Source organism: Chiloscyllium plagiosum, chromosome 17, assembly GCF_004010195.1.
Source record: "Chiloscyllium plagiosum isolate BGI_BamShark_2017 chromosome 17, ASM401019v2, whole genome shotgun sequence".
NCBI classification, from domain to species: domain Eukaryota; kingdom Metazoa; phylum Chordata; class Chondrichthyes; order Orectolobiformes; family Hemiscylliidae; genus Chiloscyllium; species Chiloscyllium plagiosum.
The window spans coordinates 42,120,627-42,144,502 of NC_057726.1; the positions used below are offsets into that span (position 1 = coordinate 42,120,627).

General features: G+C 41.7%; 1 protein-coding gene across 2 annotated transcripts in view; it reads left to right on the forward strand.

Annotated features, from left to right (window-relative positions):
• Positions 1-23,876, forward strand: part of adcy7 (adenylate cyclase 7) — a 186,401-nt gene that overhangs the window by 42,518 nt on the left and 120,007 nt on the right. The window contains exon 3 of one of the 2 annotated variants that reach the window (XM_043706949.1): positions 8,367-8,425. The exons of the other annotated variant lie outside the window; for it this stretch is intronic. The gene's annotated coding sequence lies outside the window, so the exon portion shown is untranslated. The remainder of the gene's footprint in view (positions 1-8,366; positions 8,426-23,876) is intronic. 2 annotated transcript variants of the gene reach the window in all.

The window sequence follows — 23,876 nt, forward strand, 5'->3', positions numbered from 1 at the left end:
TTCAAGGATCGGATAAGTAGTTATTTATTTATTAAGGGAGTCAAGGGTTATGGGGAAAAGGCAGGGATCGAGTTGAGGATTGTCAGATCAGCCGTGATTCCATTGAATGGCAGAGCGACTTGATGGGCTTAAACAGCTCACTTCTGCTCCTATGTCCAACTGTTGCTGGCACACTTGAATCATGTAAACAACTTCCTAACATTATTAGAAGATCTGCGACCCTTTACAAAGCCCGTCTGATCATCTTTAACAATAGGGGACAGCACCCCTTCCAACCTCAATGCTGAAATCCTAGTCAAAATTGTACAATCAAAATTTAAGAGTGAGATAGGTCTATAAGAAGCACAGTCCTCTGGGGCCTTCCCTTTCTTGAGGATGTGAGAGAGAGATTAGCCTCTCTCAAAGATGGTGGGAGGCAATTGTGACTATATGAATAGTTAGAAATATCTACCATTGGCCCTGACAGTATGTTTACAAATTCTTTATAAACTCACTGGGAAGACTGTCAGGGCCGGGCGCTTTTCCACTTTCAAGTTGTCTCACTGCCACCTCTATCTCTTGCGCTCTTATTAGAGCACGAAGGAAAGATGCCTGCTCAGCAGACACCCCCGGAAGATCCACGTTCGTTAAAAAAAGACTCCATTTTATCCCATCTATCCTCCTAACATTCATACTGATACAGTTCAGAATAGAACCTTCGGAACGCCGCATTGATCTTTTTAGCATTACAAGTAAGAGTCCCATTCCCTTCCCTAATAGAAGCAATAGATTGTGAAGCATTCTTCTTCCTGACCAGATATTTACCTGGCCTATCACCATGCTCAAAAAAACCATGGCTTTGCTTTGCAAAGGCAAGTTCCTTCCTGGCTGTATGCATAAGCGTGGGGTTAAAGGCAGATCGAAGGGCTGTTAGCAACTGCTGCTTAGTCACTGATGGTCTACTGTAAGATGCCATCTCAGCTACCTTCAGTCATGCCCTGAGCAGATGTTGCTGGTCTCCCTTCTCTCGCTTCTGACTAGCTGAGTATGAGAGAAATATCCCTCTTGCATAGGCCTTAGCAGTCTCCCAAAAATTGGACGGATTACTAACTGTACTCGTGTTGGTGGCAAAAAATGCCTCAAATTCCTGAGAAAAGTACTTCATGAACTTGCTGTCCTTGAGGATGAAGGGATCCATTTGCCAGTACAGTGAGCTCATTGCATTACCCTTCATCTCGACCACTAAAAATATTGTTGCATGATCAGCAATGGCAATATTCCCAATTAAACAAAATACCATCAAATCTAGAAGAGCTGTGCGAATTAGGAAAATAATTCTTGTATGACACTTGTGAGGATTGGAAAAGAATGTGAAGTCCCTGCCCATGTGGTGGAGATGTCTCCAAACATCTACAAACCCAGTTCCACACAAATCACCCAACTGTATAGATTGTGGAGAAAGCTTTGGGAGATCTTTAGGGATTCTATCAAGCACAGGATCCATAAGGCAGTTAAAGATCCCCCCCTATAAAAATATGCCATGATGCAAAGACCATCATCTTAGCATATCAGTCAAAAGTTTAAGGGATTGGGCCGGAGGACGACAGACATTTAAAATATCATATTCTGCACTATGTATTCGGGCCTTAAGGATAACAAACCGACTATGTTTATCTTTAACATGATCTATTAAATTAAATAGAAGATTCTTCCGGGATGAGGAAAAACACGTGATCAAACCCACCCTGCTGTAACTTCAAGTGTTCCTTATCATTAAGGTGAGTCTTCTGCAACAGGGCATTATCCACCCATCAACATCTATTTGAGGCTCAAAACACCTTTTTCCTTTAAACTGGCGAATGGATTCCTCTAATATTCCAGGTGGACCATTTAAAAACACTGCTCGCCATGATCCTTTAAAACCACCTTTGACCTGCCAAGAGGAAGAATTTAACTTACACCACGCTGGGCATATTCAGAAGAAGGCTTGTGGAGTCTATTTAGCAAAAACACAAAACACTAAACTAACTGCAAAACACAAAAGGCACTTAATGGGGGACTCTACCCCCTTCCCATAGAGGATGCTGACAACTCCCACATGCACCTCCATTCCCCTCTCCAGCTTGAGACCAAAGCAATCGAAGGAAACAGACAAAATAATGAACACTCTACCCATTCCCAACTATATATCAACACCAACCTAATCGGACAAAAAGAAACACCAACAGCAGCAGGTTTAAGAAAAGGGTAACTTTACAAGTAACTTAGCAAGAGAGAAAAAAAAACAAACATTATTGTTCAGGATATAAATCCATCCAAATTATTTTAAAGTGTCCAAGAAGTTTTTCACTTGTTCTAAAGACTCAAATGACTGCACCGTCTCTTTGTGAGTAATATGAAGCACTGCTGGGTATCTCATTAAATATTGAATACCAAGGTCCCCTAATTTTCTCTTGACCTCATCAAATGATTTCCTTTTATGGATCACCGCCACAGAAAAGTCCTGGAAAACAATTCTTAGTTCCCTGATAGGTAAGGGCCTGTGAATCTTTCCCCATCCTTCTAGAAGATTCCAGGATTCTTTGCTTGTCCCTGTAGCATTGAAATCATACCAGGGCTGGGCATGGGCACCGCAACCTAGTGAGCTCTGTCAACTCTCACTTGGTCCACTTTGGCATCCCAGCCAAGAAACTGTAACAGTCTTCAAAAAAGCTTGCTAGCTGCCCACCTGCCACTCCCTTCAGCAGCCCCAACGACCTGGATATTTTTTCCTCCTACCTCAATTTTTCAGATCGTCAACCTGTTCAGGACCTGACCTATTTTCGAGGGCCTGGATCTGCTCCGCCGGGAATCAACCTCTATCTCCAAAGCCGCGGTCTGCCGCTCAACCGCTTCACCTTGCTTCCCAAGCCCTTCCAACTCCTTCTCATGCAAAATCAGCTCCAGCTGAATAAGATTGTCTTCCATCAGCTCCTTGATCATCCCTCAGATCGCCATGACTACTTCTGCGATGTTCTGCTGTGCAGGTACCTCTTTCTTGGCTGTTGAGGGAGTTACAGCTGCAGCTGCATCCGGAGTCATGGGCCCACCTGATGCCTTTGGCGAGTGTCCCATGTATTGGGGCTTGGCTCTATGTGTTCCTTTCATCACTTCCGCTTGCTCAAAAAGCATTTATAGTAGAACCTCGACTATCCAGACATCAACCATCTGAATCCTGGACCGTCCGAGCAAGCTCCCAAGGTCCTGCAAAAAAAGCACTAGGCAACCCAGCATTCAGTTATCAGTTAAACGGCATTATGATGTGAGTTGCTGGATAATCAAGAGGCGAGTTGCCAGATAGTTGAGAGATGCTCCGACAACCGGCACTCACGGATTACTGCTTGTATCCGTCTTGCTCAGACAATTGAGATTCCACGGAAAATGGATTTAAACAGTTTCACAACCGTTTAACATCCATTTTCTCCAAAAAAAAAGGTAAGGTTGGGGAGTGTAAAAATATCCCTACTGCTGGGCTGGGATGCAGAGCTCAGCAAGGCAGATTTATTCAGATCGCCACCATCTCTGATCCCCTGAAATGCATTGCTTGTTGATATATGGGCCTGTTATAGAAAAATTCACAAACTCATGTTTTGAAAAAAAGACATGGGTGCGGCAGCAAATGACACAACTGACTTTGATATTTCTGCCTCCTGCCGCCCAACTGGTAGTTTTGCCTGTCTTTTTCTGGTTTACTTTGATGTTCCTTTTCTTGTAATGTAAATTCAGAAACTATATCAACAAAGTCCAGTAAGTGTTGGGAAAGTATCCGAGATGGATAAGAGTCAGCCAGCGGCTGGTCTGTCAAAAGTTGTTGATGGAAAGAAGCTGTTTTTTTCCGGGACTCTGTTCATATATAAAATCTATGAAAAAGGATTTATTTATTCCAGTTGCATAGATTGTTCTTTCTTGCAAACAGCAGCCAAATTCCAGATTGAGCGCCTTTTTATAACTAGTCAACTGTTTAGGATTAATGTGACCTAGAGTTGTGAATATTATCTACCTTCCAAACTGACCGGCAAAGGTGAGATTTCTTTTTCAATTTGCAGCAGTAAATCAAAATGGTTGTGGTACTATACTAACTTGTGGTGCAAAAGTTGAAGGAAATTCAAGTGAAGATTGTATAACGTTCAGGTTCCATGTTTGCTTGCTAAATATGCTGTTGTAACGACGGTGGTTTGGAACTTTGGTTTTTCAAAATAAAGAAGGATTATGTCGTGTAAATTTAATGCTTTCCTCAGGTTCCGATTGTAAATAAGTAGGATTCAGCATAAACACCTATTTTTAACATTTTTGCTTCACTGCTTTAAAAACTATTTTTGACCATTATGATGGTTTCTTCAGTAACCAGCTTCACATTAAGCTAACCAGAAATATAGATATGTTTGGGGTACTGAAATGCTGTGCAATTGGTGAGAAAGATAACCTTCATTAACCCATATTTCAGACTGGTTTAGTAGTTTTTGGGATCCAGTGGGTAAAAACAAAACTAGCAATTATATTTAACTTAGTACTTGAGGTCAGAGGCAATTCGTGAGGAAGCTAATCTTAATTTTACGGTGAGCATCAGCGTAATCTTAAATTGGTAGTCATCTGCTGACTGAGGAGCTGTAATTGGTGACAGTTTGTTTATGTAAATGCTGTATTAATGGAATAAATTATCGAACAGTTAATTACTGACAATAAGTCTGCAATAAAGCTAGGTGAAATGCAGGAATTTCCAAGGGAGAAACATTCGATCAGTTTTGAGAAAGTTAACTATCATTAGGTTATGAAAATTCATTAAAAGTGCATTCTTGCTTGTGTTTTGAAAGAAAGCAAAATCAAGTTAGAAAAGTTGTTGCAATGCCTGAAGTTGTCATTTTTTTTGTTTTGAGCTTAAAGGGACATTTCCGTTCCAGAGTTCTGCAGTAAGTTCCCACGTAATATTTAGCCATTTTTACATGTTTTATTTCAGTGTATTTCAGTTAATGGGTATGTGGTGGGATGGTGAGGGGCTGCATTTTCATTTAGAGTTGCACAATTCAGTTTGATGCCATCTCATGCTGGTATGATGTCAGGCTGTATGATCTGTTTGGTGTCATTTTGTTGCAGCTTTTGCTGTGCCCCTTCTATTCCTTGAGCCATCCTCTCACTGATGTTCCTTACTCCCACTTCCCCAGGTGCAATTTTCCCAGCCCCTGAATAAAGTATTTTGTATTTCAGTGCTGCAATTTGGAGCACCTTACATTTGAATGCTGCTGCTGTCCTTCAGTGACAGGCACCCAGCTCATGGATTGGACCGGTGTGCACCTCAGCACTCATAGATTCAGTTAGATTAGATTAGATTCCCTACAGTGTGGAAACAGGCCCAACAAGCTCACATCGACCCACCGAAGAGTATCCCACCTAGACCCATTCCTCGACACCTATTACTACATTCCCCCTAACTAATACACTGAGCCAACACATCCCTGAACTCTATGGGAAAATTAGCATGGTCAATTCACCTGACTTCCTGCATATCTTTGGACTGTGGGAGGAAACAAGAAAACCCAGAGGAAACCCATGCAGACACAGGGAGAATGTGCAAACTCCACACAGACAGATGGCCAAGGCCAGAATTGAACCAGTGTCCTTGGTGCTGTGAGGCAACAATGCTAACCTCTGAGCCACCGTGCCTCCATGACTTGCTCCCTTAGCACTCACTATGTGCCCATTTCAGCACATCTCTGCCCTGTCTTGCTTCTTTGTGTTTGTCTCCTCACCTTAAAGGATCATAGTCCTTCTGTCTTGCCTTGCTGTTTAGCACTGGTGCAAAGCCAGGCAGCTTGATATGGTTGCTAGTAGTCATCAGTCAAAGGGATAGAAATGTTACTGCGAAGCACTGTGTGACTTCAATCTGATATCTGCAACAAATGACAAATACACAGCATGTACTTCAACTTAATGAACTTGTCTCAAAGCTTAAAGGGGGAGAAGTTCTCCAGCCAGGTTGAGGGAGAGAGCTCTCGCTAAGCGATCTGGCACAGTAGGTTAAAGACAGCACTGGCTGTTGGTCCAGGAGCATGAACATTGTCAGACCAGGGAATGGGCTACAGTCAGTCCTGCGGCTCCGTGCAGTCAGTCGGGGAGTTGTGAGTCAAAGAGCTGCACAGAGGTCACTCCGATTTGGTTATGCATCAGTCAGGCTGTCCATCTAAATTGGTCAGGGTGTGGACCACTGTCAGTCCTGGGTTTCAGCTTAATGAAAGTCGGGGTAGGAGGGATGTGGTATTCAGGGGCCAAGATCAGGAAGTTGGAGAAATTTGTTTTTGGGGATTGGAGTCAGCGAGCTGGGAAGAAGACGGGACAATAAATTGTGAAGGGGCAAAACTCATTGGAGCATTTGAAGGCCAGGATTACCACAGGAATGATGTTCATCAACAGTCACAAGCACCCTGGCTTGGACAAAAGGACAGTGCAGCACAATGATTGGAAGAGTAAGGTGTTATGCTAAACTGGGCATTGGTGAGGGAACGTATTGCTGCTAATTTACCTAGAGATTTGCCATTGTGTTTACTTTCAGAGAGGCAAAATCTGAGTTTTTCAAGTAGACTTCTGAGAATATGTATCTGATTTAAATCCCATCTACAAACTTGATGAAATTGTAACTGTGGCACACAGAGTGGCGATTAATAGGTTTTCCTTCCATGGAAGTGTCCTTTTCGATGTAGAGAGGAAATCAACAGTGGTGGGAGTTGCAGCGAAGAGAGGAGCAGGCAAAATCACACCAATAACTGATCTCTAAATTAGTTCTCACCCGCCTGGTATTGGTCTCAACATTTGCATTGCCCCCTATTCCTTTTACATCAGTGAGAGAACCTTCATCTTTGTCTGAAGGGGGAAACCCAATAGACTAACAAGAAGTTAGGCAATGTCAAGTTTGAAATCTGGCTGAATTTCCTGGGCCCATGAAGAGAATGCAGTGTATTTCTGCAGCATTTCTCCCCCTTTTGACAATGAGAAAGATTGAGAAGACAGAGACAGTGTAGCTGTCACTGATCACCAGAACGTTCTTGGTTTGAGGGTAGTGCGGTGAGAGCCAATTTGCTTTTATTAAAACTATTTTCTCATTGAATACCTTTCACTTGGTGAGATCCTCACCTGTGAATCCAGACGTTGGGTTCAAGTCTGAACACAACTTTCAAACAGTGATACCCTTAAAGCATTGCATTGTTGGCAGTGTTGTAGTACCCCTCTTATTGGTGATAATTAATGTAGAAAAGCAGACTAAGGGAGAGACATCATGCCAAGTAAACAATGATAGAGGGGTTCAAAAGCTTGATTAAAAGAGTTGCACATGAACATATGAATTCAGAGTCTGCCATTCAGCCTCTCAAACCTGCTTCACCATTTGACAAAAATATTGTTGATCTGATTGTGGCCTTGACTTCACGTTCCTACCACCCCCTATATCCTTTGACTCCCTTGTTAGTCAGCCTCTGCTTTTAACATGTTCAATGGTGTTGCCTCCACCAAAGACACTCAGCCCTTGAAATGTATATTAAAAAAACTTTTCATCTCTGTTTTAAGTGAGTGATCCCTTATTTTTAGACTTAGTCCCCTGGTGCTAGTCTCTTCACAAGGGAACTGTGCTTTCAGCATTCATCCTGAAAGGCCCTCTTCGGATCTTATACGTTTTAGGAAGTCACTTCTCATTCTTGTAAACTCCATTGGATATAGGCCTGATCTGTCCATGCTTTCCTCAAAAGATAAGTGGACAGACAGGCAGCTGGAAGAACACAGCAAGCCAGGCATCATCAGGAGATGCAGATATCGACAGTTTGGGTATCACCCTTCTTCAGGGTGAGGGTGACTGTCGTTTGGGGAATACAGAGGCAGCATAAATCTTTCTGTTCTCTATCTGTTTTAGAATTCTGTAATCTAGTCCAAACTTTAATAAAGGCGAAAGTGAGGACTGCAGATTGCTGAGATTAGAGTTGAGAGTGTGGTGCTGGAAAAGCACAGCAGGTCAGGCAGCATCTGAGGAGCAGGAGAATCGATGTTTCCGGCAAGAGAAAGTTGAACAAAGCTGATTGTGGGACTATTATCAGTCAATCACCTGCAGCCCGAATAGAGTCTTAATAGGTATTAATGACTATTGAAAATTAACTAGTGTAGGTCATCTCAGCTCTATTTAGGAAAGGGTCTGTGGCAAGTGCCTTCACATGGTCAGGAAGGAGATATCACATACAGAGGGACAGACACAGCCTGAGTGAGTATACAGTTTTAGGGAATTTGGAGACAATGTGGGAATTCAATGCAGAAGGGAAGAGTTGTTTTGTGCTCACATTTTCTTTGGCTCATAGTTTGTAACTTTTTTTGAACAGGTTAAATTGAAACCCAGGGTCAGGGGCTGAGCACAAAAGAATGACATCACAAGAAAACTGTAAGTTCATTGGTGATAGTTACTAATTGTACTCTATTATCGGTTACTTTCAAATTGAAGATTAATAGGGGAAATATTTGTAGGCTACAAACTAAAAGACCAGTACAAGTTTTTAAATATCAAGAACTGAGTAAACAAAATAGAGGGCCAGACAATGTGTTGTACCTGTGCCATTTGGGAGCTAGTGGATCCCATTTGTGTTTCATAGTGACCACATAAAGTCATAGAATCATGACAGTCAATCCATCAAGTCCACACTGATCCTCTGAAGACCATCCCAACATGAGCCACCCCCATCTGTGTAACCCTGCACTTCTCATGGCTAATCCACCTAGCCTATAGATCCCTGGACACTATAGGCAATTTAGCGTGGCCAAACCACCTAACCTGCCCATCTTTGGACTGTGGGAGAAGACCAGAGCACCCGAGAAAATCCATACAGACACTGGGAGAACATGGGAGCTCCACACAGAGTTGCCCATGGCTTGAATCGAGTCTGGATTCCTGGCATAGTGAGGCAGCAGTGCTAACCAATGAGCCACTGTGCCATCCATCTGTTGCAAGTGTTCAATGTTTTAGGAACTCTGGCTCAGAGTTGATGAGTTGAAGTCTGAGCTTCGAGTATGTGACACATTGGAGAGGGGAGAGTTACCTGGTTGCTGTGTTTCAGGCTGAGGCAGTCACACCCTTTAGATTAACTGCCTTAAATTCAGTCAGTCATCAGGGACAGGATGGTGTGACTACTAGCAAGGCAGGTAGAAGGATCCAGGTGGTCAGTCCTTGAGCTTGTCTAACAGGCTTGAGATCCTTGCTCCCTGTGTGGATGAGAGCGTGGGCTGTAGGGAAGATGAGAAAACTGAACATAGCACTGTGGTACAGGGAACTGGTGACTAGTGGAATTCTGTAGGAGTCCATGTTGGGACCACAACTGTTCACATTATATATTAAAGACCTGGACAAAGGAACTGAAGGCATTGATGCTAAGTTTGCAGATGACACAAACATCAGTGCAGAGATAAGTAATGTTGAGGAAACAAGGAGGCTGCTGAAGCACTTGGCTGAAAAATGTGTTGCTGGAAAAGCGCAGCAGGTCAGGCAGCATCCAAGGAGCAGGAGAATTGACGTTTCGGGCATAAGCCCTTCTTCAGGAAGCACTTGGACAGGCTAGTAGAGTAGGCAAAGAAGTGGCAGATGGAGAACAATGTGGAAAAGTGAGGTTATGCATTTTGGTAGAAAGAAAATAAGTGTAAACTATTTCTAAACTTGTAACGGCTTCGGAAATATGAAGCACAAGTGACTTGGAAGTCCTAGTTTCAGGATTCTATTAAGGTTAAAATGCAGGTTCTGTTGGCAGTTAGGAAGGCAAATGCAATGTTGGCATTCATTTCAAGAGGGCTAGAAAGCCAAAGCAGAGATGTTCTGTTGAAGCTGTATAAGACTATGGCCAGACCACATTTGGAATATTGTGAGCATTTTTGGGCTCTATATCTAAAAAAAGATGTGCTTAAAGGATTGAAGGGGGTGCAGAGGAGGTTTACAAGAATGATCTTGGGCGTGAAGGGCTTGTCATATGAGGAGTGTTTGTACTCCATGGAGTTTAGAAGGTTGAGGGAAGGTATGAACGAAATGTATAGAGAACCCTGGATAGAGTGGACATGGAGAAGATGTTTCTATTCGTAGGAGAGACTGGGACCCTATGACGCAGCCTCAGAGTGAAAGAATAACCCTTTAGAAGTGAGATGAGGAATTTCTTCAGCCAGAGAGTGGTGAATCTGTGGAACCCATTGCCACAAAGGGCTGTGGAGGCCTAGTCATTGAGTGTGTTTAAGACCGAAATAGATTCTTGATTAGAAAGGGGGTCAGGGGTCACAGGGAGAAGATAGAATCGGGTTGTGAAGTGTATCAGCTGTGATTGAATGGTGGAGCAGATGTCTGACCAAATGGCATAACTGAGGCATGAAGAAGTGGATGGGATTAAGGTGTAAGTTCAGAGTTTAGTTCTAGGTGGCTTAAGGTACGAATAACAGATAGAATGAGTAGGCTGGACTTAGAGATGTTGGGGAGATAGGAGCTAATGTAAATCGGTGAGGATAATGGTGATGAGTGATAGGACTTGGAACTTGGCGCAGGATTGGTTATTGGCAAGAAGGTTTTGGCTGAATTGGAAGTTTATAAAGGATGGGATGTTGGTCAGGACACCACTGGAATAGACAACTATGGAAGTAACAAAGACATTAAAAAAGACTTCAGCTAATGTGCTGAGATGCATATGGATGTTATGGAGATGGAAGTAAGTAGTTTTTCTATTCGGAGTGAATTTAAACCGCCTGAGTTGTAGCAACCGGAGAGTTTGAACTGATGAATGCTCATAGCTAAAGGCAATGGGTTTTACCCTCTCAATGGAAGAAACCATGGCTCAAGAAAGGCTGGATGTCAGAGTGTCCATCCAAAAACAGAGTTAGGGAGGGGGGGTTGAGATAGTTGGAGTGATCCTGCTAAATCTTGTCTGATCTCATGTCTTCAGATGATGTTTCCAAAATGCAACATTTAGAGGAGGATGGGATCAGAGATTTCTTTTTGGCTGACCCCCAAAGGGAATAGTGCTGGAATAGGAAGATAAACGTTGCTGGAGATATTTAGATCCTGACGGTTAACTGAGCAAGGACAATCTCCCTGAGGGGAGGTGTTGGACAAGAAAGCTTTTGAAATACCTGATCAAACCTGTAGAAAGGTCAATCATGTACCCTGTTCAAAATGCTGGAGGACGTAATCTATGATGTTTGCCAACACGATGTTGCTGTTTTGCTGGGAACTTAACCTTTGAGATGCAGCTGCAACGCAATCCATGGGCGCTTGTTTTTATGTCAGATGACTGTTAAGGTTTTCATGGCACCGTTCAAAGATATTAGGGGAGATTTCCACTCTGGTCAACTTCTCCAAGCTACCAACAAAGTGAATTTTGTAGTCATTCAGTTTATTTATTGGATTGTGAGACTACGTCACTGTGCATCAGACATTTCCTCCTTATGTTATGAGTCACTGCTGCTTACTCATAATGCATGATAAAACATCTGTCAAATCTTCAGAGCATCTGTACGGCTGTTTTTTGCTTGTTTCATTTAGGCCCAGAGGAAATGAAGTACAGAACCATAGGTTACAGCATGGAAAGAGGCCATTCAGCCCATTGTGTCTATAACCTTGCAAGCTAGTGTTTCAATTGCAGATCCAAGTTGCTTTTACAAGAGTTGAGCCTTTTCAACTCAACCACAAAACTGAGCAGCCAATTCCAGAGACCCATCACTCTGAGTGAAAAGCATTTTTCTCATGTCCATTCTATCCAAGACCCTCATTTTATACACCTTAAATAAGCTACCACCTCTGGTCTCCTCTGTCTAAGGAAGACAACCACAGCTTGTCCAATCTTTCCTCGTACCTGCAACTTTCAAGCCCTGGCAACATTCTCTTCAAGCTCCGCTGCACTTTGTCTAGAGCATATATATCCTTCCTGTAATGTGACCAGAACTGTGCATAAAGGTCCAACTGTGGTCTATCCAATGTCTTCTGATGTTCCAGCATTAGATCCCTGCTTTAGTATTTGATATCGCATCCAATGAAAGAAAGCATCCTATTTGCTGTTTTTACAGCTATGTGCTGCCACATTTGTGGATCTGTGGGTATGCATTCCAATGTGCTTCACTTCCTTTACCCCTGTCAATATTCTTACATTTATTATGTAATTCTTTTCCTTTGTTTGTCCTCACCAAATACGTAACCTCTTACTTCTCTGGACTGAATTCTATTGGCCACTTTTCTGCCCATTCAAGCAGGCCATCGATCTCTTCCTGCATCATAGAATCCCTACAGTGTGGAAACAGGCCCTTTGGCCCTACAAGTCTACACTGACCCTCTGAAGAGTAACCCACCCAGACCCATTCCCCCTACCCTATTATCCTATATTTACCCCTGACCAATGCATCTAACCTACACAGCCTGAACACTATGGGCAATTTATGATGGCCAATTCACCTAACCTGCACATTTCTGGATTGTGGGAGGAAACCGGAACACCCAAAGGAAACCCACACAGACACGGGGAGAATGTGCAAACTCCACACGACCATCCTCTTCACTATCTGATACCTGGTCAATTTTGGTGTTGTCTACAATTTTTCCAATCATTCCCTTCTAATCATTTCTCTTGTACCTAAATAGTTCCTCAATATTCATCTAAGTGGATGCTGCGTGAAAGGTGTAGTTCCACAGGCTGGGTCTTTGCTCTTAAAGTTCTGTAGTCAATGTTGACTTTTGTGTCACAATTTTCTTGTTCTGACTGCTTTTGCATTATGTTTCTATTGTTGAAAAACGGAGATTGGTGAAACACCTCGGAGTTTTGCTGAGAATATTTTAAAGCTGCAGCTCATCTGTTGTCTGTGACTATTTCCTCAAAGAAAGGTCTATATGTGCTGCTTTGAGATAATCGTGAATATTCCCGCTAAAGTTTCTAAATGAGGTGGAAGTTTAGGGGGAGGTATGCTAGACAGCTGAGTTTGCATCTCGAGACGTTAATATGGACTACCCATTACACTGAATGCTGTGGTCTGGGCATGTTAATTCGAACCATTATGCGTGGTCCATCATTTTGTGGAGATGGTGATGTTGTAGTAATATTACTGCATGAGTATTCAGAGGTTATGGCTCTGCAGCTTTGCAGACACATCCCATCATAGTAGCTGGTGGAAAATGAAGTCATTTAATAAATCTGGAATATACAAGTAGTCTTCAGTATGGTGACTAATGGCAAGTATCGTTATTGTAAAAATCCATCTGGTTCACACTGCAGAAATTCATCACAGATCCTGGAACAGAACCTTCCAAACCCATGACTGCTGGTGGAAAATGAAGTCATTTAATAAATCTGGAAAATACAAGTAGTCTTCAGTTATGGTGACGAATGGCAAGTATCGTTATTGTAAAAATCCATCTGGTTCACACTGCAGAAATTCATCACAGATCCTGGAACAGAACCTTCCAAACCCATGACTATACCCATCCATCTCTAAGGACTAGGGCAGCGAATACAGAGGAACACCACCACCTGCAAGTTCCTTTCCAAGCCACTCACCTTCCTGACATAGAAATATATTTCTATTGCTTCACTGTTGCTGGGTCAAAATCCTGGAATTCCCTCCCCAATGGCATTGCAGGTCAACCTACAGCACTTGGACTGCAGCGGTTCAAGAAGACAGCTCACCACCACTTTTCAAGGGAAGCTAGGGGGTTAGGCAATAAATACTCTCCTACCAGTAACACCCACATCCCATGACTGAATTTAAAAAAAATTACTTTCTGGGAAGGAAATCTATCATTTTTTCCTGGTCTAGCCACATGTTACATTAGGAGCTGTGCTTTGCCAGCTCCACATTTTTCAACTTTGATCTCTAGCATCTGCAGTCCTCACTTTCTCCCACATGTTACATTAGACCTGCAATAATGCAGTTGCCTCTTAACCGCTCTCTGTAATGATTCAGCAAGCCTCTGAGTAATTAATGTTGGCCTTGCCAGTGGTGTTCACATCTTGTGAAAGAATAAAAGAGAAAAGAAATCCCTCAAGAGGATATTACTGTACTTCATACACTCCTACAGCAAGATAAAGTGACCTCAATAACGAGTTATTAGGATGTGGATTGTATGCGTAATAACAGAGATGTTTGTCAATTCTCATAACTTTATAGTGAGTACATAGCTGCATAAGTATTGGCTTTAGATACTTGATTTGTCCAAAAACATCAGGATAGAGTCATTCACTTTGCCGTTTTGTTTGGTTCCTGACAGCTATGGCCATTAATGAACAGAGTGAGATTCAGGACTCCTACCCCCAGTGCCATACATTTTATGAAAAGAAAGAGGTTTCAGTTCCATCATGTGTAGTTGGTCTATGTTGTCAGAAATTAAATCGTCTCTCATACCTTGGAAGTTTCCATGACTCAATTATTTTAATGGTAATTCCTGGTTTTCTCAGTATTTCACTGTCCTCTAAGACTGATGAATGGTTCCTGGCAAACCAAAGCTCCAATTGGCTGTTCATCTATTTGATGAATCTAGGGCTAAGAGGTGAAGATTCATACAAGATGAAACATGCATTGGTACCAGATTTTTGCTTAACTATAATTTTGTGATCTTTAAATGTAAGTTCAGATGTCAGGATGAATGTGAAAGTAATCTCTAATTGTTTTAAATAATCTTGACTTCCAAAGGGTCCTAGAAGACATTTAGCAACAACCAATCAGAAAGAATGACCCTGACCAGGAGCAAGAAGTTAGAAACAAGCTGACAACTAGGTCGTGATGAGGCATTCTGTCAGGACACTTTCACTTACCTACTCAATTGACTGGTGGCTGCTTTGTGATGCAGAGTGGTTCGATTCATGTACCAGTTCAGCTTAGATGATCGACTCTCCTTCTCAGCCACCAAACAAGAAAAAGGAGAAGTTGGGAATCCAGCAACAAAAACAAAAATTGTTGGGAAAATCTCAGCAGATCTGTGGAGAGAAAGCAGAGTTAACATTTTGAGTCCAGTGACCCTTCTTTTGCATTGATGACAGATAGGAAAACATTGGTGTAAATATGCTGAAGATGGGACAGGGCTTGTGTGGGGAGAGGAGTATATGCGAGATGGTGATGAAGCTCAGCGAAAGAGAACAACTATTGGGCAGACAAAGGAATGGGTAAAGGTCAGCTTGGGAGAATCATTAGTTGCTAATGGGGATCATTAGTGGCTGACAATGGGTTGTTTGTGGTAGCAGCCCATGTGATGACAAGGCTGGCGTGTGGGTGTTGGGGTAAGGAGATGGGAGAGGGTGCTCAGGTTTTAAAATTACTGATCTCTGTATTGAGTCCTGAAGGTTGCAGGCATCCCAAGTGGAAAATGAGATGCTGTTCTTCCAGCTTGCACTGAGCTTCACTAGGGCACTGCAGCAGGCCCGAGATGGAGATATTGGTTGGGGAAGTCACAGTGGTATGTTAAAGTGGCAGGTAACAGGAATCTCAAGGTCAATTTTGTGCAAGTGTTTTGCAGTGCATCTTCTCTACTTTGGGAAGTTGAAATGCAGAATGGGCGACTGCTTTGCAAGGAGGGTCACTGGACCCGAAGTGTTAACTCTGCTTTCTCTCCATAGATGCTGTCAGACCTGCTGAGTTTACCCAGCAATTTCTGTTATTGTTTCTCTTTCTCACTGTCTCCCTCATGGTGGCACTCAGGTTAAACCACCACCAATCATCTCTCTCCCTAATAACAGACCACCCTATGGCCTGGTAGGATAGTGGCCTAAAGATAATTACCTTTGACTTGCATGACACATCAACTAAAGCTACTGTGTAACAGTCATTTCCACGTGTGCCGATGACCATCCAAATAAAGCAGGATCTTTCCTGAATTTGCTAATAATTCAATGTGTGGGACAATGCAATTTAGACATGAATCTCTACCTTACACCAAGACCACTCGGAAGAATATTTCAGACCAGTATTGTAATTCTGGCTTTTAGTAAGTGAATGAAGTGCACAACAGTGTTAAAGATTACATGGCTTAATAGACCCAAGCAATGTGTAGTGCAGTTAAAAGTTGAATGAATGCAGGTTAACAATGTGTTTACAATGGCATCCATTGTATTTTAGATTTGGTGCATTTTAAGGGGATTATTGTTGCTGTTTCTTGGCAGGCTGAGTTGAAAGTGCAGAACCACCCTCTAACAGTGGCTGCTCTGACATATCTAATTTCCTTCCCTGTCTGTACTTCGGATGCATGAGCTTGGTATTATGCAGTTAGCTTCACTGGTAAGTGATGAGTAGCAGAAGTTTTGATGTCACTTTTGGGCTTTAATCACTGACCCCATGAGAAAGTAAATAATTGTGAACCCCACCTTGTGCTGATAGCTTTTTGCTGAAATTTAGCTGAATTCACAAAAGCTGGAATAATAGTTAGTAATCGCTAAAAGTATGTAAACAAGTGGATGCATTTTGACCTTCTGGGATTGCAGTTTTCCAGGATCTTTCCTGAATTTGCTAATAATTCAATGTGTGGGACAATGCAATTTAGACATGAATCTCTAAGCTGCTATCAGGCGTAAGATAGCAAGGAGTCACAGGACTCCCATTGCTTTAAAACCAAATTTGAACTTCAGTTCACACAATCACAGAAATCACGACAGAATGAGACTGTTGACCATTGTGTCTGTGTTAGGTCTAATTCTACACCGTGCTATTGCCAGTCTGCTCTAATTTCTTGACTCTTTTTATAACTTTTTGTTTTCTTATGTGATGTGGTTAACTTGATTTCGGTTCAATTTGTGATGCATTTCATATCATGTTTCCTTTCAACAAGAAAAATTGTTAATGCAAGTTAACTATGGCCAAAGTGAGCATAGAAACGAAGCACCAGTTGGAGAGATTCTAATGTACCGAATGGTATTTATATATTTAAGTATGAAATAACTTTATAAGTTAAGATTAAAATTAATGTAATTGTTGAATGCCATTTTGTAAAAAAAGGATCAGAACTGAAACTTGAAATTTTTGCTGATTTATTTCAGTATTCAAAACAAATCAACCCTTCTGTTCTTTCTGATCTTTGCCTCCCTGTTCAGAGTACAGTTAGTTCTCGCTGGAAAATGTTGATCATTTTGGACAGTTTCTAAGGTAACCCTATCTTCCCTCATAGTAATTTTAAATGTTTGACTTCCACTTACCTCTCCACAATCCTCCTCCAAAGATGACCTAAAACTGAAATGTAGAGTATTATTCTTTGTTTAAAAGCTTGAATTGACTACAGATTAAATATGATTGGTCACCCTGTGTACAATACTTTGTGTAACTTTGGAATCAACAAATTTGATTGTATTCTTCAGAAGGCAATCATAACAAAACAAACATTGCACATTTAGATGCGCAATGAGTGGAAAAGGAGCTTTAATTCACCATGACTCATTCATCTGAATTTCAATATCAAGTTCCACATATTGAGGACACACTAATCAGAATGTGAGATACTTTAAATATATATATTTTAATAGCTTCAATGCTTTTGATTATAGAGATTGATCAGATATTGGATTTGATTTCTTGTATGAACAAATGTGTGGAAAGGGGGAGAATAATTTTGGCATCATTTTCTGCTTGTTTGTTTTAGTTCCATGGTTCAAATACAAAAGGAGCATCAACACCATTGTGGACTTGTTTGTTTGTTTGTTTGTTAGCTGGTGTTGATTCTGTGCTGAGAATAAAAATGGATCAGTCATTTTTTTTTCACTAAAAGGAAGCTTCTTGACATCCAGGTACATCAGTGCAGTATTTTTGTGATAAGTCCACTAGGCCGGAAGTGAAGGAGAGGACCTAATTGGAAACATCAACCGGGTTTAAATAGAGAATTGACTACAGATAATAGAAATAATGGTCAATGAAGACAAAAGAAAGTAGTTTGCCATTAAGCACATGCAATACTGCAGACCTTCAAAGGACTAAATGACCTACTTTTGCTCCTAATTTCTATGTATAATTTGGTAAATGCCCATAATTGTTCACGTTATATATTAATGATCTGGATGAAGGGACTGGGGGCATTCTAGCGAAGTTTGCCGATGATACGAAGTTAGGTGGACAGGCAGGTAGTACTGAGGAAGTGGGGAGGCTGCAGAAGGATCTAGACAGTTTGGGAGAATGGTCCAGGAAATGGCTGATGGAATTCAATGTGAGCAAATGCGAGGACTTGCACTTTGGAAAAAAGAATACCAGCATGGACTACTTTCTAAACGGTGAGAAAATTCTTAAAGCCAAAGTACAAAGGGATCTGGGAGTGCTAGAAGTGGAGATGCAGGAAGGTCTTGGTCCAGCGGAGATTCACAAGGATGATCCCTGGAATGGTAGGTCTAACATACGAGGAATGGCTGAGGATCCTGGGATTGTATTCATTGGAGTTTAGAAGATTAAGGGGAGATCTAATAGAAACTTACAAGATAATACATGGCTTGGAAAGGGTGGACGCTTGGAAATTGTTTCCATTAGGCGAGGAGACTAGGACCTGTGGACATAGCCTTAGAACTAGAGGGGGTAAATTCAGAACAGAAATGCGGAGACATTTCTTCAGCCAGAGAGTGGTGGGCCTGTGGAATTCATTGCCACGGAGTGCAATGGAGGCCAGGACGCTAAATGTCTTCAAGGCAGAAATTGATAAATTCTTGATGTCACAAGGAATTAAGGGCTACGGGGAGAATGCGGGTAAGTGGAGTTGAAATGCCCATCAGCCATGATTGAATGGCGGAGTGGACTCGATGGGCTGAATGGCCTTACTTCCACTCCTATGTCTTATGGTCTTATAATCAGATCTGCTTTAGTATGGCTAGTTTCTGTGTATAGTTAAATTAAGAGTTTTTTTTAATTGTTTTGCTTCCAAACTATAAGAATACCTGCATCTGATCTGAAGCAATGTATTTGATTCCAGTCCATAATATTCTCATTAATTGACCAAATTAGCTTAGATGTTTGCCTCATTGTTTCTGTGACAGCATTTCGCCATTAAAAAAAAGATTCAATGTTCATCTTTATACCACTGTTATTGTGTGTTTACTTTTCCTTTAAAAGATGCAGTTGCCTTTCCTTCAATTATTCTTGAGGCAAAGTATTCCATGCTCTAAAACTTCTTGCATATGAAAAATTAACTTCGGGGTCTCTTTCTTTCTCTCACTTTCTGTGAAGGGTGGGCTGTGGGGTTGGATAATGGTTGGATTGGATTTATCAAGCTTTTGTGGACGGGGCATCCTGGCAATTTTTAACTTTGTCAAGTAGGTGCCAGTGTTGTAACTGTAACAGTGTTGTAGCTTGCCTAAAGACATGACGAGGTCATCAGGATTGCAGGAGAGATGTTGTCTGGTCCAATAGGGTTTGTTGTATCCAGTATGGTGTAATGTCTTGAAATCATGTGAATTGATTTGAATTGGTGAAGTCTGGCATTTGTGATGGTCCAGGATTAATAGGGAGACTGAGATGGATCATCAACTTGGTACTTTTTGCTGAGCATAGTTGTGAAAGTTTCAACTTTTGTCTATTACACTCCAGTGCCAATCTCCACTCGTTGTGAGTGGGAATGTGCATGCAGCCACCTCATACCACAGTTGTAATTACACACCATTAATTTCATCTTGATATGGTAGATTGCAAAGTTTTAACTTGTTATGTTGCTTTTTTTCCTCTGCCTATTGAACTCTGTTTCCATTTAGCATTGAGGTAACCCATGTAGCTTCGTCAGTTTGGCACCTGATCTTTAATGATGCCTGGTGTAGCTCCTATCATCCTCTTCCACACTCCTTACTAAGTAGAGATTGGTCACCTGATTACTTGATCAACTGTGGGAATTTGCCAGACTAGAGCCCCACAGATTTTGGCAGAATCCAATTCTGCTGCTGATGGGCCACATTGCATGATCAATGCCTACTTTTGAGCTGCTGGTCTGAAATATTTCATTTTGCACAATGTAGAGTGTGTTTAATATCTCCAGATGCATCTGTAACACCTTGAGGTGTAGAAGTAGGTCATTTGGCCCTGCAAGTCTGCTTTGCCATTTAATGAGATCATAGCTGATCTGATAATCCTCAATTTCACTTTCTCGCCATTTCCTGAATAATCCTGGGTCTTGTACTGAATTAAAAATCTGTTTATTGAATTAGCTATATTGTCATGTACTCACATGAGTGCAGTGAAAAATTCACAAGTCGTCAATTACCATGTCATCTTAGGTACAAAGGTACCTAGGTTACAGAATCATCAACAGCCTGTGTAATTAAAAAAAAAAATCCATGTATACATTACCCTCCGAGGAGAAAAAAAAATCATCCCCATCCCTGTCTTAAATGGACAACCACAAAGTCAGAGATTTTGCCCTCCAGTCCTAGACTGTCCCATGACATCTATCCTGTAAGTTCCCTAAGAATTTTGTATGTTTCAATAAGGTGCCCCTCCAGTCTTCTAAATTCAATGACTTATAGGTGCAACCTACTCAACATCTCCCCATAAGACAGCCCCTTCATACCTGGGATCAACACAGTGAATTTTCAGTGACTCCTTCCAATTCCAGTATATCTTTCCTTTTGATGAGGGAACCAAGACTGTTCACAGTATTCCAGATGTTGTCTGAGTGGACCTGCCTATTTTTATATTCTGTTCCCTTTGTAAAATAGACCAGCATTCCATTTACCCTGTTACTTGCTGGCTTTGTATTTTGTGATTTGTGAACAAGGCCCCTAAAATCCCTCCATGCTGAAGCTTTATCCTTTAAAATAAAATTTAAATGCTCTACTCCTCCTACCAATGTGTGCAATTCTATATTTTCCCACATTATATTGCATCTGCCAAGTTTTTGCCCTCCACTTAACCCATCTACATCCTTCCTATAGACTCTTCTCCCCATTTATCTTCCCATCTATTTATGTGTCGTCTGCGATAGTTCATTCATTTCACTTGTCCACGTTTTAATACATATCTGTGAGAGAAAGGTGATTTAGGACCGAGTCAAGTACAGTTTGTTTTTTCTTTGTACTAGCTCTCTCCTTGCCTACCTCAAGACAAGTTTGACAACTGTGCCCTTTGGGGTTCAGTCATCAGCCGTTCTAGCAAACCACTTGGTGCTTGATGTTGAAAACCTCCAGCCTGGAGATGACATTCTGGACATTTGGTCTGTTTAATGCTTCTTCCAAGCTGAACATGAACGAGTGCTGATTCAACGGCTGAGGGAAGGAAGCTGGTGGAAGTCTGCAGATACTTTTTCTCCTCCTCTTTGATACTGTGCTATGTAATTCAGAGTTGATGTTGAGGACTCCCAGCCCTTTCCCTTCTTGTGCCACCATCTCAGTGTGTCATTCCTGCCTGTGCGACAGGGAATACCCAGAGATGGTGATGGAGGAGTCTGAGATGTTGGTTGATAGTCATGCTTCTGAAAGCATGACTATGTCAGGCTGTTGCTTCACTGAGCTGTGAAACCGTTTTGGCACAATTCCCCATTAGTTAGTGAAAAGTGCCTTGCAGATTCTGCTGGGTCTACAATCAGATTCAATACTAAGGTTGATGCCAGAAGGTCTGTCCAGAGTCCCCCACATTTCAACAGCAAATCGTAGATACTTGAAGTCTTAGATATCTGCAGCACAGAAACAAACCCTTTGGTCCAACTCATCCATGCTGACCAGATAGCTGAAATAAATCTAGTCCCATTTACCAGCATTTGGCTCATGTCCTGCTAAACCCTTCCTATTCATAGACTCACCCTGATGCCTTTCAAATGTTGTAATTGTACCAGCCTCTACCATTTTCTCTGACAGCTTATTCCACACACGCACCACCCTTTGTGAAAAGGTTGCCCATTACGTCTCTTTTATATCTTTCCCCTCTCACCCTAAACCTATGCCTTCTGGTTCTCAACTCCCCCAACCCAGAGAAAGGACCTTGTCTACTTACCCTATCCATGCCCCTCATGATTTTATAAACCTCTATAAGATCACCCCTCAACCTCTGACGCTCCAGGGAAAACAGCCCCAGCCTAGTTAGCCTCTCCCTATAGCTCAAATCCTCCAACCCTGGCAACATCCTTGTAAATATTTTCTCAACCCTTTCAAGTTTCACAACATCTTTCCTATAGGAAGGAGACCAGAATTGCACGCACTATTTCAACAGTGGCCTAACCAATGTCCTGTACAACCGCAACCACAACTCCTATACTCCTAGCTCTGACCGATCAAGGAAGGCATACCAAACACCGCCTTCACTATCCTTTCTACCTGCGTCTTCACTTTCAAGGATCTATGAACCTGCACTCCGAGTTCTCTTTGTTCAGTAACACTCCCTAGGACCTTACCAGTAAGTATATAAGTTCTAGGAGAAAGTGAGGACTGCAGATGCTGGAGATCAGAGCTGAAACATGTGTTGCTGGAAAAGCGGGAGCAGGAGAATCCTGCTCCTTGGATGCTGCCTGACCTGCTGCGCTTTTCCAGCAACACATTTTTCAGTGTATAAGTTCTGCCCTGATTTGCCTTTCCAAAATGCTGCACCTCACATTTATCTAAATTAAAGTCCACCTGCCCAATCCTCAGCCATTGGCCCATATGATCAAGATCCCATTGTACCCTGAGGTCACCTGTTTCACTGTCCATTACATCACCAATTGTTATAGAACCTAAAGCAGCAGGATCACTTTTGGACATTATCCAGCAAATTATTTCTGAGAGTACCTTTGGCTCATCCAAAACTTGTAACGTAATTTTGAAGTGATCAGAGTCTGTGTTGTTTGTTTGTTAATGATTCCTCAAGTTTTCACTTTCTGAAAATCTTCATGTCAGAACTCTGTTCAATCAAAATTGCACATTTGGGTAGCCACAGAACTAGAATGGTACTTTTGTTCTTTCTGTTCCAACCCTGATGTCTTCTGTAGTTTTATCAGCAACTACCTTATCTAAAACTCCATTCGTGACGTTAATTTAGTCCTTGAAAAAAAATGTTTACAATATTCTTAACGAGTGACACAAAGTTTTATTATTTGAATGTTGTAATGTATTATTATAATTTTTTTCATGTATTTAACTTACTGTTTGACCCACCATGATACCAGGCTGTCTATCTAATTGATTCAAAATGGTCTGAGTGTTGTCAGAGAAAGTATGTATTCTTGCTGTTAATTTTAGCAATGAATGATCACATGGTTATTGTTATTGTACACAAATGTAATTTTTGTTCAATGACCGCTTTCACTGATGCCCCATTTCTCAAAGTCTGAGTTACTCTAGGCATCTCTGGAAAGGTTACCGAATGTTTTCCTTTTATTCATAGGATGTGGACATCATTGGCTGGGGCATTATCTATTGCCCATCCTTTACTTCCACTTGAACTGACCGGCCTACTAAGGCAATTTCAAAAGACAGTTGAGAGTCACCCACATTGCTGTTTGTCAGGTGTCATATGTCAGCCAGACCATGTAATGATGACAGATTTCCTTCCCAGATGGGTTTTTCGCGACTATTGGCAATGGTTACATAAGACCATAAGACATAGGAGTGGAAGTAAGGCCATTCGGCCCAACGAATATATTCCGCCATTCAATAATGGCTGATGGGCATTTCAACTCCACTTACCGCATTCTCCCCGTAGCCCTTAATTCCTTGTGACATCAAGAATTTATCAATTTCTGCCTTGAAGACATTTAGCCTCCCGGCCTCCATTGCACTCCGTGGCAATGAATTCCACAGGCCCACCACTCTCTGGCTGAAGAAATGTCTCCGCATTTCTGTTCTGAATTTACCCCCTCTAGTTCTAAGGCTATGTCCACAGGTCCTAGTCTCCTCGCCTAATGGAAACAATTTCCAAGCGTCCACCCTTTCCAAGCCATGTATTATCTTGTAAGTTTCTATTAGATCTCCCCTTAA